Genomic DNA, 16,145 nt, shown 5'->3' with positions numbered 1-16,145 from the left:
TCTTGAAAGGTTGAGGTGGAAAGTTTTCTTTATTTTCATTATGAAGGTTATGGAATGAAGGAAGAAATTAATAGGAGGAGGGGGAGAGGGGAAGGGGAAGAGGAGGGAGAGGGGAAGAGAAAGGATAGGTTACAAAGAAAAATAAAATTCAATTAAACCTAGATGTGATAAAGTCCTATCGTCATATAAAGTATTAATTTTTTTTTTAATTAATGTTGAGCATTTGTCATTTATTCTGTCATTCAATATAGATAATATGTATTCATTATTGTTGTACGTAAAAGGGTCTTTTAATCTAGTCATGAACTAAAATTTCAGAATTCATATTTGTAGCTTGAATATAGAAATATCAGGACTTTTTAATCATAGTATCTAGCATGTAATACCAATTTACTATCTAATTAATAAAGGTCGGTTGGTGAACACAATAATGTTGTTTTGTGTTCATTTTTTTACTTAGGAATTACAATGCCTTGAATTTTATCACTGAAAGCTGATAATTTAATCAAAATAACGTTGCATTCTATTTTAGTAACATTTTAGAATTAACTCTTCCTAATTGAGAATGATTTAGCCACTTCTTTAACTTATAAAAGGTATATAAAGCTGTTTTTAATTCTGTTAAATTTAGATTTTTGGGTAATTTAATGATAAGCTTAGCTTGTTTCATAATAATGAAAAATGTATTTTAATTTTGGGGGGCTAATTTAATGGTAGCTTATTTCATTATAATGAAATACATAGAAGCAGTAGAAATTGTAGTAATGATAGATTAACTCCTTCCTCCTTTGCGTAAAATATCTACTTAACATCGGCACATTACCCGTGATGGATAATATCTGCACTATTCGACAGACCGATGTAGACGGATAATATATACGCCGTCAACACCACGAAACTGACAGGTGGTAACAGTGGATGACAGGAAGCCGCAATGACGACAGTATTTTAGCCCAAATTTACGACAAGGTTAAACGATAATTGCGAGCCTGCTTGTTGTACCCCCTTCCCGCGTCCTCCTCTTCTCCTGACCAAAACTCCGCCCACCCACCCCCCCCCCCCCCCCCTCGAAAAAAAAAAAAAAAATAGCAGGGGACCACAGAGTCTTGTAAAATGAATCTACATTTGCATAAAGAAGGAAATATGTCGAAAATAATGCTACCCTTCCTGTCAAATTATTTGTTGAGTGTACACAGCAAAGTAAATCACCAGCTTTTTTTAAAAATGGCAGTCAGAGAGAGAGAGAGAGAGAGAGAGAGAGAGAGAGAGAGAGAGAGAGAGAGAGAGAATCATCGAAGCCGCTAATACATAATAATAATATGATAGAACAATGCCTTATGATACAGCAAAGACCAATTTATCGCGGTGTCAATATCATTTTAGTAGGAAACTTTTTTATTGGCAATCGAAATGACATTTTATCTTCTAATGATTTGATAATGTGATGTTAACAGCCAATAGTTTGTGTTATTACTGTGCAATTTCGTCAATTGCAAAATATATAAATCTATCATTGTTCTTTATGATTGGTTTCAGATCAGCATCACGAGGTGATCATTAACTTTGTAGCATTACAGAATTGCACAAAAAAAAAAAAAAAAAAAAAAGGAATCCAAATTAATCTTATTTCCAAGGAATTCATATTTAGCTAAAACTTGACAAATATCAGATAAAGCCATTTATAGCTTTGAGATGATTTATGAACAATTATGGTTTTATATATGTATATGTATATATATGTATATATATATATATATATATATATATATATATATATATATATATATATGTATATATATATACTGTATATATATATATATATATATATACATATATATATATATATATATATATATATATATATATATATACTGTATATATATATACATATATATATATATATATATATATATTATACAATATATGTATATATATATATATATATATATATATATATATATGTATATATATATATACATATATGTATATATATGTATACATATATATATATATATATGTATATAAATATATATAAAACCTCATTTATCTTTTTTTATAGATGAAGCATTTTCTTACAAAATATATATTAAATATCTAAGGCTTTTGTTATCAGGAACTCTTTGAAAGGTGTAATGAGCAGACGATAGAACTCCGGACATATTCTTGCTGAAAACTTCTGGAATATTTTTGGACTTTCCTTTATGGTTTATACATTCATGTACGGTCATTTGGTTTATGTGAGAAGAGATACTTTAGGCTTGGTGTGGACCTCCAGTCTTTTTCTACCAACAAAGCTGACAAGTCATGCGAATTTCGAAGAACCTAACATCAGCAAGTTAAGATAAGATTTTCAATTAATGAGTGAAGTATACTTTTTACATGTAGTATTTGTTTTAAAGAATTGAAGTAAAAATTTGATGCGAGTTTTGCACAGAATTTCACCTTCATAGTAAAAGAATTACCTGTCCATGAATAATCCTGATAGCATTGGAAAAACATTTGCTAATAAAATATGAATAAAGATGGAAATAATTGACTTTAATTATATAATCACAAACTTGAAATATGCAAGTAAGAGGAGAACGTAGCGAACAAGACAAATGCAAAATAAATACCTTAAAATTTATAATCACCATAATGCTAAAAAAAGAACTTACGTTATATTAACAAACAAAATCAGGAAAAAAAAATCTACGCCAGGGAGACGCTAACAGCTCAGAAAACTCAGAAGGCCCTCGAGGTCACAACACGTAATTACGAATGACAAAACGCCAGTCTTCCATAATCTCTACTTTTGTGGCATTTTGTCGCTCGGAAACGACGAATGGATGACGAGAAGCAGTAGAGGTGGCTGTCTCCGGGTGACGGCTTAATCGGCAACTCAGAGGAAGCGTCGCAAGAGCAATGGTCGGGGAAACTCAAAAGGACGGGGAGGTGTTGCTAGAATAGGGTATGAAAGGGAAAAAATTGGGCAGAATAAAATTGAAGGTTATAGAGTAAGAGGGGTATGCGGGAAGTGAAGGAAGAGGATGGAAATGAATACATGAGAGGAAGAGGGAAAATAGGAAATCAGGAAAGAAGGAATAATATTGGACCGAATAAGAATGAAGGTTATAGCTGTAGAAGAGAAAACAACGTCGCAAAAGCAATGGTCGGGAAATTCAAAATGGGATTGGGGGAACGTTGCTAGAAAAGGGTAAAAAAGAAACAAATTGGATGGGATAAACTTGAAGGTTATAGTTGGAAAGGGATATGTGGGAGATGAATAGATGAGAGAAAGCGGGGAAATGTTAAATCAGAAAAGAAGGTTGAGGACGGAAGGTAATAAAAACAAAGACAAATAAAAGTAATTAGATGAGTGGAAAAGGGGAAGTAGGATGCGAAAGAAGGAAGTATAGAACGGAAGGAGATAAGCAGGGGAGAGAGTAATAAATGAAAAAAAGAATGATAATGACTGCAATGACACATCAGTAACTAAAAATAAAATAAAAGGACTATTCGTAACGACCGACTAAAGGAAGTGCGAAAGAAATAAAGAATAAAATAAAAAAGAAAGTTGGAACGGAAAGGATAAGAGGAAGCAGAGTAGAATAATTAGAAAAGAGGATGATAAGAACGTTTTTGCGGGAGTAATATTGAAGATATCGGCCTTATATCCATCATGTAATCTCATAGGGTGAACTGTAGGTAATATTAAATGATCTTTCCAGTGCTAGGCTACCCCTAGTTGCACCCACTTATTAGTCTTTCCCTTTGCTTCCGATTCCTTTCTTTCATTTGGATGTCTAACTTCTCTAAACCTTTACCTTATCATGCAGTTGAAGAGCCTCTTTAGTCCCAGCGCTCGGCTATAATATTCAGATTGCATAAATCTTGGAAAGAAAAAGTAGTTAACTCTTTGAAAGTTGTCTGATTTTATTATCTCCATAATAAGGAATGATGATAAGGAAGCCACCAGAAATCCGTAATTCATCACCTTTCGTCGATAATCATAGGGGCGAAGCTACGTAGTAATGTGGTCGGAAGTGACCTTTATAAGCTTGCAATAACCACCGCCTGACCTTACACGAGAGGGTCACTAGTGGAGGAAATTACCCAACTGTTGTTACTCGACACCTCAAGATACTGTTCGGGGGCTTTGTCGACAGTGATTGACAGGTTGTCCCATCAAGAAAAGAAAAAGTAAGCCTCTGGCATAGGGAATATAGCGTGACTAATTGTAGGCCTACTTGCACCTTTGTATGATCTTGTATTAGAAACGGCTCGTCTTCCTGTAAAAGCCTTGAAGCTCTAGTCAATTCTCATTTCTTCCAAATTACTCTAATAATCAGATCGCCCCCATTTACTCGCGTGTCAGTCAGCCGAATACCTTTTTACGTCTAGTGACAAAATGAAAATGTGATTGGCCAATTAAAGGTAATAAAGGCTTAATTAGGTTTTGGGCTGTCACCCACGTGTAATTTCTTCATCTTTGACGTTTCAGTGATAAAGACATCAAATGGATTTAGGGGGAAACAGGACCAGTGGGTCCTGGGGGGAAATAAGTGGTAGTCAAAAGTTTGATTGCAGCGCCTAAGGCATTTATCTAATGGAACGAAACTCATTCAAGTCTTCAAAAAATTTCGCACACTAATTTGTACAAGCAAGTGGCTATTACAATTGACTTGAAAACAGTAATAACCAAAGTGATATAGATTATTCTCATGAATGTGATCGAAAATGTTGTAGAAAGAGTTTACGGCTGTACATAAACCATCGATAATAGTACGTGAGGAAGGAGGCTGTTGATAATAGATGTATGTAACAACATTTATATAAAGAGTTGAAACAATAAGAAAAATTGACAACTGTGTTTAATGTCGTTGTTCGATTTTTTTTTCTTTTGAACATTTTCTATAAGTAATTTTGACTATGACCTTTGATACCTCATATTATTGTGAATGAAGATGTAATTCAGTGGTTTGCCAAAGGGGTTTTGATGAAGATTTAAGTTTTATTGTCGCGAACAAAGTGAGTGACCTTATATGCCAACTTTTTTTTAAGATATCTCGCCCAACCCGTAGCCCTGTCATTCCCTAACTATAGATTTCGGAGCGGGGTTTGGGGGTTGGGGGGGGGGGGGGGGCAGCTTATATTATCGGCGGTGGAGTCAATAACTCTTATACCAATAAATATATTCAAATGAAATTTTAAGGGATTATTTATATATATGATTATATATATATATATATATATATATATATATATATATATATATATATACTGTATTTATATATATATATATATATATATATATATATATATATACATACTGTATATATATATACTGTATATATATATACTGTGTATATATATATATATATATATATATATATATATATATATATATATATATATATATATATATATATATATATATATAAGCTTCTTCTGCTAGTTTTCATGTTCATACCTGCTAGAGGCATGCCCTGGCTGTCACTTTCGTTCGTAAGTGACGACTTTTAGCTAAAAAAATCAGTGAGGAGGAGCAAACTTCTCGTAGAGTTTTACAGATATCCAAACTATTTTCACGGGGTTTGATGGATGTTATGTGAACTACATTCATATAAATTTCCGTATTGATACTTGCCATAGAAAAGTCAAAGTAGCCATTTTTAGATATCAGCGGGAGGCCGTTTTTCGGCGGCAACAAAAATTACTCTTAGAATACTGCACATATCTAAATGAAATTTTCAGGGATTTGTGGGATGGATATTTACTTTGTCCATACCAATTTTCATGTTGATATCTGCCAAAGAAAAGCCATAGCTAACGTTTATTTCGGTATGGGTTGAATGGTTATTTTTGGCGGTGGAGTAAATTGTTCCTAGAATAATTCACATATCCAAATGAAAATTTCAGGGATTGGTGGAAAACATATTTTTTATCTTCCTGCCAAATTCCATGGTAATATCTACAATTGAAAATACACAATTGTCACGTAGTCTTTTTAAATATGATGTTGAATGTATTAACATTACAGTGAACTGCGTGATAGTGAGCGCCATTAACGAGGGACAATGTCCGTCCGGAGTTCAGCTAGTTAAGAAGCGATTTAGTAGTAGTAGTAGTAGTAGTAGTAGTAGTAGTAATAGCAGCATCACGTATTTGGAAGGTTGGTATATGTAAAGAAAAAAAAAAGTTTAAATGAGAGAGGTTGATGGGTATAGCAATGTTAATAATAGGTTTAGCGATATGCTAATAGCCCAAAATACTTAGATAAGCTTTGTAATACGAGAGAGAGAGAGAGAGAGAGAGAGAGAGAGAGAGAGAGAGAGAGAGAGAGAGAGAGAGAGAGAGAGAAGGGGCACCCGGGAGCAGTCTCATCCCCTTTTCTGGAAATCTCTTGGTAGGTCGCTTAGCTTCGGGAAATATGCAAATCCAAAACAGTAAAGTTTTTACGATCGCTAAAACCTCGTAAAGCCCACCGCTTCAAAACCCGTGACAGCAATTTTATAATTTTTACGTCTCCGATATTGATTTTTTATGTCCCTCTCAAATTAGGTTATGGGATAAAAATGAGTTTTTATGGGAATTTACCAGCGGCCAAATGTCTGGGAGCTGTCAGGCCGATTGAGTTTTGTGAGTAATTCCTTACTCTCGTTGTTGGACTCTCTCGTCAAAGCAACGTTGGGGGGCGGGGGAGGGAAAGAGGGCGTCGTGAACAGCAGCTCTCTTGCATATTTTCATTATCGAAATAGTAACTCCGAAGTTGCTGTGCAGATGGTGGTGGATTTGCTCGAGAAATTGGTGAAGGTTGGAAAGGTTGGTGGTGAAGTCCTTTCTCCTTCCACCACAATAATTTATACTGTGAAGTACACCTTATCATTTCCAAATGATTTCAATTCATGGCATGCATTCTTATCCTAGCCGTCCTTCATCATTGTCATCTAAACATGTAAAGAGACAGACGTGGCAGACCGGGGAACCAGAGCGCCTCTCGCCAAGCGGGTCCGTGGGAGCCAATGGGGAAACAAGTAATGCCGCTTGGCTATTGGTTCTTCGGCGAGGTAAAAGACCTCTATATGATCTATTTTCATCGTCCAAAACCTGCCCCTCACCCCACCGTTGTACCTCACACTCCCCTCTCAGAATTGAAGGCTTAGTTATCCACTATCCCCAAGCTTAATAGCTACACTTAGTCATAATCTATTGCACACAGAAGTGTCTGTCATCAGACTCAATTGGTCAAGTCATCATCCATTAAGCGACACTGGAATGGTACTTAAGGTTCCATGATCACTGTTATTCAGACAAATGGGATTATGTTCTCATTTTCTTCTTCTCCTCTTTCTTTTTCTTGTTTTCGTTTGGCAAAATATCTGTCTCCCCAGTGAGTTCGCGGGGAACCAGGAGGGGAGGGGACGGGAAGGGAGGATAGGGTTGGGTAGAGGAAGGGGGAGACATTGGTAATGACGAACTGTAAGGTTTACTGGATGCAGTTGGAGTCCGTTGCTTTCCAGGTAATGTTGAGGACGAAAGGAAATGCGTCTAATCATACCATTTGTCCTCCCATATTTCCCGTGGATGCAACAAAACAGATCTTATCATTTTATGAAGTTCCTTTTCTTTTTATCATATATGTTGCAAAGTATTATTATTCTTTCTTTAACTACTGGGGCCTTAGATCTTGCACCATTCTGCTTTTCCAAGCTTGGCTAGTAATGATAATAATACCGAAGATTACCTTTGTCACACGGACATGTAGGTTTCTCTTACCATTTGCAACAAACGATGTGATGACATTCAGTATCACTGGTTTTACCCGATTTCTTTTCATTCGATATGTATTAAATTTCGTGAATTCAGAAAGGTTATCACAGGACGCCAATAATCCCATATTCCATATCGCATCGTAATTGAGTTTTTTTTTTATTATTTTATTACGGTCACATGCAATATCAAAGACACGTGGTTAATCCAAGGCACTGCAGATATTACAGGTTACTTGTGTAACTTTGCTTTCTTCCTCAGCTCGTTACTTTGCTTTTCTTCTTTAGGTCGTTACTTTGTTCTTCTTCCTCAACTCTTAACTTTATTGTTCTTCCTTAGATCGTTACTTTGTTCTTCTTCCTCAAATCGTTACTTTGTTGTTCTTCCTTAGGTTGTTACTTTGTTCTTCTTCCTCAGCTCGTTACTTTGTTGTTCTTCCTTAGGTCAGTACTTTGTTCTTCTTCCTCAACTCGTTACTTTGTTGTTCTTCTTCAGGTCATTACTTTCCTGTTCTTCTTCAGGTCATTACTTTGTCGTTGTTCTTCAGGTCGTTACTTTTTTTTTTCATTCTCAGGTCGTTACCGTGTTGGTCTTACTCAGTTCGTTATTTCTTTGTTCATCCTCAGCAAGTTGCGGAGATGTTTATCATTGGAAATACTATTTGGAGAAACAAAAAATAAGAAAGCGCTATACAAAACGGAATCTTTTACGTATTTTATTTACAGTTTCCCTCCCCTGCGTCTTCAAACTCTATGCTTTTACTACTGAAAAGAGAGAGAGAAAAGAAGAAGGAGAGAGAGAGAGAGAGAGAGAGAGAGAGAGAGAGAGAGAGAGAGAGAGAGAGAGAGAGAGAGAGAGAGGTATACTCTGTTTTAGTTTACGAAAGGAAATTGAGGAAGAAATGACAAGATTAATTATCTAGATTAGCTGTCTTTTCATATCCATAGCTGGTTATCGGCAGCAACTTAGCAGAAGATTCATATTTCCTCAATATTTGATAAAAGAAAAAATGAAATCTATTGAAATGGACAAAACACATTAATTTTATATTGTTGTTTCTGTATAGTCAATTTCAAAAGTGTCAGACCAATAGACAAATTCAAAAGTGCCAGACCAATTGACAAATTCAAAAGTCTCAGACCAATTGACAAATTCAAAAGTGTCAGACCAATAGACAAATTCAAGTGTCAGACCAATAGACAAATTCAAAAATGCCAGGCCAATAGACAAATTCAAAAGTCAGACCAATAGACAAATTCAAAAGTGTCAGACTAATTGACTAATTCAAGTGTCAGACCAATTGACAAATTCAAGTGTCAGACCAATAGACAAATTCAAAAGTGTCAGACCAATTGACAAATTCTAAAGTGTCACACCAATTGATTAATTCAAAAGTGTCAGACCAATTGACAAATTCAAAAGTGTCAGACCAATAGACAAATTCAAAAGTGTCACACCAATAGACAAATTCAAAAGTGTCAGACCAATAGACAAATTCCAAAGTGTCAAATCAATAGACAAATTCCAAAGTGTCAGACCAATTGACAAATTCAAAAGTGACAGACCAATAGACAAATTCAAAAGTGTCAGACCAATAGACAAATTCAAAAGTGTCACACCAATAGACAAATTCAAAAGTGTCAGACCAATAGACAAATTCCAAAGTGTCAAATCAATAGACAAATTCCAAAGTGTCACACCAATTGACAAATTCAAAAGTGACAGACCAATAGACAAATTCAAAAGTGACAGACCAATAGACAAATTCAAAAGTGTCAGACCAATAGATAAATTCAAACGTGTCAAATCAATTGACAAATTCAAGTGTCAGACCAATAGACAAATTCAAAAGTGTCAGACCAATAGACAAATTCAAACGTGTTAAATCAATAGACAAATTCCAAAGTGTCAGACCAATACCCCTCTAGTGTAGAGGGTGTTAGGTTTACCGACGTGAGAAAGTGTACTTCTTTCTGATTTGCTGAACTTTCAGTAGTTGTAGAAATACAAAAGTAGTGGCTAATCAGTTGTTAGTTATTTCAGGCTCTGATGGTTTTGCTTATCCTGATCCGGGGATGTTTTGGCCATAGCTGCTTTGATGATGTTATGGTTATGATGATGATTCCCAATAATCTTTATATAGTATAAGCTTCCAAATAAGTGTTGCTAATCATGTGAATTTGACATGCAGAATGATACCCAGAATTATGATAATTATACGTTATTGATATATTAATGAACGTAGCTTTGTAATAATTACATTACTTTTGACAATTAGTTTACTACTACTACTACTACTACTACTACTACTACTGATAATGATAATGATAATGATGAGGATTATAATAACGATAATGATAATAATAAAAAAAAATTAATGTTTATAGAAATAAAAATAAAGTCTAGTTCCGATAAAAATCGTGTATTATCAGTCAATGCCAATAAATACCTGCTACATATAAAATCCTCGTGTACTACAGTCTATTTGGTACTGGTTACTGAAGCCCTATTTTACCATGATCTTTTTCTCTTCATATGCTATGTATTTTCGACCGTAACGCCCATATTTGGGCTCCGTATTAAAAGGGAACCGTAGGGATATGATTATTGTTATGGATTATCAGCGAGTTATTATGATGCGCATTGACCGATAAATCCCCAAGTGGCTTTGCCTTTCAAGTGCCACAGCTTTGGAAACATAACACAGCATTTGCGCAAAATATAGCTTTGGTATCGGTGTGATATCTCCCCTATATAATAAATAGCATGTCTCCTGTCTACATATTCAATATATAATTATATATTTTTTTCCGGTCATGCTGAGCTCTCCCCGGCCCCGTGAAAAGGGGTTTGTGTATGCATGTGTGTGCATATCTATATGAATATTTAGCAGTCTTTTTGACGGGTAGCGTACACTTGTATTCTAATAGAAGTGTAGAGATATTAAGTAATGCTCTTAAATTTACTGTCGGTATTTTCATTCTATGCTTGTTTTGGTTTCAGAGAATTCAGAAATATTTTGGTAGTTTTATGTGGTAAAATTATATGGCAATACATAGGAAGAAAGTGAATTCAAAAGTATTTCGTTAGTCTTATACAAAAAATATTATAGCATTTATAACAAGAAAGTTAATTCAAAACCATTTTGTTAAGCTTATGGGGTAAAATAACAAAACAATACACAGTAAGAAATTTAATGAAAGTTGATAGAATAAAGAGCGAAAATCAATAATTTATAAAGGAATTCGGGAAAAATGGTTAGGTTGCCATATCAATCCAAGAAATTTTAAAATTTAAAATTGATACTGCAACCCTTTGACGTTGATTTTTTTTTTCACAAGAATTTACTACACATGATTGGAGGGCCCATGCAATCATGCTAGGAGCTTATGCTCCCAAGACAAAACACCTCCGTAGGGAGAGAATGATGTCAGTGCACCTTGTACGTTGCACTGTAGGCATTATGAAATAATTTTGCCTTTTTCCTTCAGCCCCTAGAAGCGCACATTATTTACTTTTCTTTACCTTCATAGCCACTTCCTTTCTTCCAACATGCTGTCCTACCTCTCAACTTTTACTTAACAGTACAACTCTGAGATTATGCCCTATTCCCTATACAGAGCCGAATGTCCTCTCAGACCCCAGCTTAGATTTATCTGGTGTAAATTCTATACATCAAATCAAAGTTCACAGACAAAGTAAGGCGATAACTAGAACGTGTACTAAGATAAAGTTCTATGTGATGAGTAACCTTGACTTAATTGACTATTATAATACATAGCCGGTTTTTTTTCCCTGTTGGGACCCCTGGGCTTATAGCATCGTGCTTTTCCAACTAGGGTTGTAGCTTAGCAATTATTAATAATTACAATAAAAATAATAATAATAATGATCTTCCGCTGTCTTTAGGGTAGAGTTCTCTTGCTTGAGGGTACACTCGGGTACACTGTTCTATCTTATTTCTCTTCATTTTGTTTTTTGAAGTTTTTATAGTTTATTCTGTATATGAAAGATTTATTTTAATGGTATTGTTATTTTTAAATTATTTTATTTTAATTGTTAAATTCTTCTCTTGTAGTTTATATATTTCCTTTCCTCACTGGGCTATTTTTCCTGTTGGAGCCCTTGGGCTTATAGCATCTTGCTTTTCCAACTAGGGTTGTAGCTTAACAAGTAATAATAATAATAATAATAATAATAATAATAATAATAATAATAATAATAAGATGATGGTATCACGCTTTACTGTCCGATGATTATGTTATTGCATAGACAGCCTGAATGTTGAATGCATTATTGTTTGGTGTGAGTTTGTTTCGAAACACTGAAAAAAAAAAATGTGTTGTTCAGTTTTGGAGATAGAATGACCAGTCTTACATTTTTAGATTAGTTACACGTAGATTCATGAAAAAATCTAGGCTCATTTACAAAGAAATGGTTAGTGTACGAGGTGTCATGCTGAGGTAATGGGACGAATAAAAACATTACTATCAGATGTCGAGTTTGGAATATATAAAGAAAGCAAGATTGATTTTGTAGTGTGAAAACCAGAGTCAGGCGTGTGAAAACTAATAGTGAATGACGTAAGTAACGACAAATGAAAGTATATGTGTTAAAGATAATTTCTAAGTCAACCCAGCACTAAATACAAAAATTAATCAATCAACATTTTGCCTCAGTTTTACACAGATCTGCCTAGAGAGAGAGAGAGAGAGAGAGAGAGAGAGAGAGAGAGAGAGAGAGAGAGAGGGAGAGAGATTCTATCCTACCATCAGAGCTAAAAGGAAAAAACTTAAGTACATTTTGTGTTGATAACGACAAGAAAGTCTTATCTCATTTTAGCTATCTCTGAAATATCTCTGTTCATGTCATCAGTTAGACATTTCATGATGTAAGTAAGACCATATATCCCCTTTTCCCGAAAACGATGAAACCAAATACCGGTCATATTTTATCACCCATCAATCAACACTTTTATCTCTTTCTGTCCCGTCTTTCAATGTTTTGTATTCTTTACAAAGCCTCTGTCGTTGAGGTGTGTACAGAGGTCGTTTGTTGCAAAAAAAATCCTGTAAAATATAGCCAGCTGTAAACGCGTGAATACAGGCCTCGTTTCCTTCGAAAATTATCTTCGATCGAAGACACGGTTACAATTCAACATTCTTCAGCTCTTGTTCTTCTGTTTCTCGTTTTTTTTTTTTTTTTTCGTCTCTTATTATGGCCCTGAGTAATATATGAAATCATAAGTCGTACTTGTTCTCATATGTAATCCTATACCCCCATTCGTATTTATTTTCTCCTGTTTTCCTCACCATTGAATAATACTACCGGAATATGCCACAGACGCTTATATTTTGCTATCAGTAAAAAGCTGATAAAAGGCCATTGATAGTAAATGTTTTATATCTAGCAATAAAAAGTATCTACATCAGTGATAACGATAATAAAACTCCACACATTCCTTAGGCTGCTCATGATATACTACGCCATGTACTTTATTTTGTAACAGCGTGTGACACAAAAGAGTGTGTTCTGTTGTTGTTATGTATTGCTGATAAATCAATACAGCAATACGTCATGATAGTTTGAGTATTGTGTTTGAGATACTCAGTCATAATTGTAACTGTAGCCTATATATTTTTATATTTGTCATATATAGGTACATATACTCACACACACACACACACACACACACATATATATATATATATATATATATATATATATATATATATATATATATATGTATATATATATATATATATATATATATGTATATATATATTATATATATATATATATATATATATATATTATATATATATATATATATATATATATATATATATACAGTATATAATATATATTTATATATATATATATATTATATATATATATTATATATATATATAATATATATATACTGTATATATATGTATGTATATATGTATATATATATATATATATGTGTATATATATTATATATATATTATATATATACTATATATATTATATATACATATATATATATATATATATATATATATATATATATATAGTATATATATATATATATTATATATATTTATTATATATATAATATATAAAGTATATATATATATATATATATATATATATATGTATGTATATATACATATATATACACACATATATATACACATGCATATTTATTTATTAGTATAATTTTTTTTTTTAATTTTGTATTGCGTAATCATAAGTAAAAAGACAACAGATTCCTGTTCAACAAATGTTTTGTATTTGTCTCATAAATTACTTTTTAGAACTCTCGAGAGGATACCTTTGTCACCCACTTAAATTGATGTAAATTATAACCGGTTATTTTTGGAGTCTTTTATTTCAGTTTACTAGAATCTACGCTGCGTTGGAGTAGGATTCGTTAAAATTCTTCTGTAAAAATATATAAAATTCATTCATGAGGAGAATTATTATAATTTTTAAATGTTTGAAAGGACAGATTTGAATATTATTATTTTTTTTATTATAAATATATATCTAAAATGCATTAGAAAATTTAATAGAATATCATGGAGTTATAAATTCAAGTGAGCAATTCATTTTCATCCTAATATATATGATCTGCGGTATTTTATTTCATGTGGTTATCGAAATTGCTTGAAAATTGAGGATGGTATTTCAAATAATTTTCTTATAAACTTGGATGTGTAAAGGACCACCCTCTACATCTTAATTTTTTATTGCTTCTTTTTACTCTTGATTATCAGTAACAATTTTCCCCTCCTTAGTTTCTTTCCATTTCAGTCTCATTTTTTGCTCGTTTACTTTATTCTAATCTCGTTCATGCGGTTTCATGGTTCTAGCCTGTTGCATATGAACGAAATCAGGAATTGGCTTGAGTCACTCAATATTATAGGACCATAATTTATATATATAGTAGATTCCATACCTATAAATTCCCTGTGCTAGAAACCCTTCAAACGTAGAATGATGATAGGCTAAGCCTTCAGAACAGTCGTAAAATTGCTGAAAATTGCTTCCGATGCAATGCTTTGAGAAAGATGATGAAGGTAAAATAGAATAAGAGATATTTTGATAATTCAATAGTTGATGAGAGATAATGAGGCATTTAAAGAAAAAGAATTGTCTAATATGTCACAGAAAAATAAAGGTAATATACGAATGAAATTAAAAGAACAGAATCTTTCATATGGAAAATAAAATTAAGTCTATCACAGAGCAGAAACAATTAAAAAAACTGGCAATAGATCCTAAAATAATATATACAGTATAGAAAAGAGGCAAAGAAACGGAAGATGGGAAAAACCACATAAAATAAAAGAAATATAAAGGATTGATCTAAAATAGTCGAATTTTTTTTAGTGGTAACAAAGTAATGGTAAATGGATGATGTCTCATTCGTGAGGAACGCCCCAAATGGACAACTACTTTATGTTTTGACAAATGACAGCTGACTCGGGTAAAAGTTGTTACATAGTTGTCGTCTTCGTCAGCTATGTTATAAGATTTAGGAGACAGACAAACACAAAGCTTTGTTAGAAGATTCACGAGACAAACACACAGCTTTGTTAGAAGATTTGAGAGACAAACTTACAGCTTTGATTTGATTAGCGAGTCGTAAAACTTCGCCTTTTCATTGATTAGTGGCAAGACTCCTCGGTAAGAATCTCAGGTAAGATCAATTTTGAAATACACCAGTTGTTGTCAAGTGTCATATTCGGTTCTTTGTTATTCAGAAATTTTTAAATTCGTTTAATTTTTTTTGTACATTGTCACGCTTAACACAGTTGTTTTATGTCAGGAAATGTTTTTCAAACAGCTAAGAAAACTTTTTAACAGGTAAGAAAAGTTTCTCAACAACTGAGAAAACTTTATCACGCTGCTAAGAAAAGTTTTTCAGCAAATAAGAACATTTTTTCAACAGCTAAGAAATGATTTTCAAGTAGTTAAGAAAAGTTTCTTTTTCCCAGAGTTGTCTTCATCTGTCACACTTTGCTCACTATTTTGTTCCAATGTTCCAACAGCTGAAGCGAAATTTTTATTTCCATAAATTGCAGTCAACTCGCGCACCTCCGCTCCTTTCTGGAATAAAGGGAAAAAACTACCCCGCTATTACCCTCTACCATCCCTGGTCCCCCCAAAATACACGCTTCCCCTACCCCTTTAGCCAGCTTGGTTACCGGAAAGGGAACTTACTATTATGTGATTTTTTCAGTTTTAATTTTGAAGTTCTACATAGAGCCGTGGTAGAAAGCAAATTATCTTTAATAACCATATTGTCGTTTTCAGTGACAACTAGAGGTGCACTCTGTAGAGCGCAGACCTCAGCCATGGCAGCTTATTCATCGACCTATTGCTCGACCTTGACCTTGACC

At 33.4% G+C, this 16,145-nt stretch overlaps 1 long non-coding RNA gene across 1 annotated transcript in view; it reads left to right on the top strand.

The window, feature by feature from the left end:
* LOC137650044 (uncharacterized) overlaps positions 1-16,145 on the top strand; it is a 53,725-nt gene that overhangs the window by 23,621 nt on the left and 13,959 nt on the right. The window lies entirely within an intron of this gene.

The sequence above is a fragment of the Palaemon carinicauda genome, chromosome 11 (genome assembly GCF_036898095.1).
Source record: "Palaemon carinicauda isolate YSFRI2023 chromosome 11, ASM3689809v2, whole genome shotgun sequence".
NCBI lineage: Eukaryota > Metazoa > Arthropoda > Malacostraca > Decapoda > Palaemonidae > Palaemon > Palaemon carinicauda.
This window is presented reverse-complemented; position numbering and strand designations above follow the sequence as displayed.